The sequence below is a fragment of the Rhodamnia argentea genome, unplaced genomic scaffold (assembly GCF_020921035.1).
Source record: "Rhodamnia argentea isolate NSW1041297 unplaced genomic scaffold, ASM2092103v1 Rarg_v2.50, whole genome shotgun sequence".
NCBI lineage: Eukaryota > Viridiplantae > Streptophyta > Magnoliopsida > Myrtales > Myrtaceae > Rhodamnia > Rhodamnia argentea.
This window is the reverse complement of record NW_025955898.1, coordinates 689-2500: the sequence shown is the minus strand read 5'-3', so window position 1 is coordinate 2500 and position 1812 is coordinate 689. Positions and strand designations below refer to the sequence as shown.

The window sequence follows — 1812 nt, the reverse complement described above, 5'->3', positions numbered from 1 at the left end:
TCTAAAGGGGCTTATGCACTCCACTCGTTACCACTAAACGACGAAGCCAGGAGCGGAAGGAGGGACTTGAACCCTCAACCTCAGCCTTGGCAAGGCTATGCTCTACCATTAAGCTATTTCCGCCAGCTACGGTAGTGGCGAAGCACTACTGAGCAATTCACGTATCACTTGATATGGACGACTTCTGTTTTTCCGCCAGACCACACTCTTGACCTCCGATCGAGCTAGGAGCACGAGTAGGTAGGCAGGGGGATAGGGGCTGTTCAATCAATCTCCGGCCGCTCAGTGCCGCTATTGGTGCGAGTTGTAAGGAGTCTTGGTCTCGAGTCGAGCTGGGGCCTCATTTCATTCTCGTAACGGGAGTGAGTGCACCGCAAGACCAGACAAGTTACTCCCTCGTCTCGCAGCGGCGGCATCTGTCTTTTTTAAGTTAAGTCATTTCCTAAGACGGCTCCTCTTATTCTACGATAATCCAAGCAGCAGCTCCACGAGTCCGCTCAGAACCAGTCGATTCCGGAGCCATTCGTTCTCCCCCTCTCGGTTGCCCTTTGCCAGCTACTAGAGCAAGTAAGAGAACCTACAGTGAATGAACAACAAGAACTGCAGATTTTTACCGGATTGTACACCTTTGTGTCTGGCTATGTATATGGATGTGCATAAAGAAGGGACGGGACATCTCTTTCCCTTTTTTAGGAGGATGAGAGAGGGAAGAAGCTGCAGCGCCACCTCAGGAACTTCTTACTGGGGCAGCACCCATAGGCGCGAGTCTTTGGATGCACGTGTTTTGTTCATATTCCTGCGCAGTTAAGATAAAAAGAGTCCCCAAGGCAACCACTTGTGTCTTTCTTGGATATGCTCAGTCCGGGTATAGATGCTATGACGTGAAATCCAAGAGAGTCGATGTATCCTTGAATGTTCTCTTTAATGGGGTCGCCTCATATTTTCCTTTACCTAATTAATCATCCCCGGGCGGTGATGGAGATGTATTGCGGCCTTCTCCTGTTCATCAACTCGAACCTCATTCTTCTGCAGTTGATGTTACGGATCAGCCTGACTCTTCAGGCCAGCATTTTCTGCCGGTCGACGAATGCGTGCTCCGGTTGTAGCAGTGTTGAATGAACGGCAGGTTTGTTTACCCAGACCAGGTCAGCCTAAAGGTGGTCCCGATGTTAGATTCTCAACATTTGAACCGACGGTTCTATTGGTGACCCATTCCAACCAAATAAGCTGGCCGCTTTTACTTTGATTAGCCTTTCAGAAATAGGGGTGCGGGGGTGCTGTGCTCCTCTTCATTTGCTCCCGTTAACGACCACAAAGGCATACATAGAAGGCAGATGAGAGAAAGCGAAAGCGCTCGATGAACGATGATTGAAGATTGCAGCATATTTTTATAAAGACAGCAGTAGACCACTACATTTTTTTAGCAGAATTTGGCCAGCGCATCGACCTAGTACAAAATGGCCATCTTACTGAATCCGAAAAGTCGACTACGACAAAAACGTAGTTATTCCCCCCCCTCCCCTTTTTTTTAAGAAATAGAGCAATCGTTCTACGAAATCTATGGTTATGCTTTTCCCATAGCCAGGAAGGTATTGGGCTGATAAAGCCCCAACTTCCTCTTGGACGGCTTCGACGTGCTGCATAGAGCACACACAACCCATCACCGTTGGACATCTGCTTCTATCCTAGGCCAATAAGAATGCCTTTCCAGGTGAGCCAGAGTTTGATTACACTTTGGAGTTGATCAAACTCTGGCGTCATGAAGGACTGCGAGACGCCTTGTCCCTCCGAGTACTCCGCCGTAAAGTCCCC

At 48.8% G+C, this 1812-nt stretch overlaps 1 non-coding gene across 1 annotated transcript; it reads right to left on the bottom strand.

The window, feature by feature from the left end:
• Nucleotides 1-51: 51 nt before the first annotated feature.
• On the bottom strand, nucleotides 52-123 carry TRNAG-GCC. Its single transcript has one exon. It is a non-coding gene; the product is annotated as a tRNA-Gly (tRNA).
• Nucleotides 124-1812: the final 1689 nt, after the last annotated feature.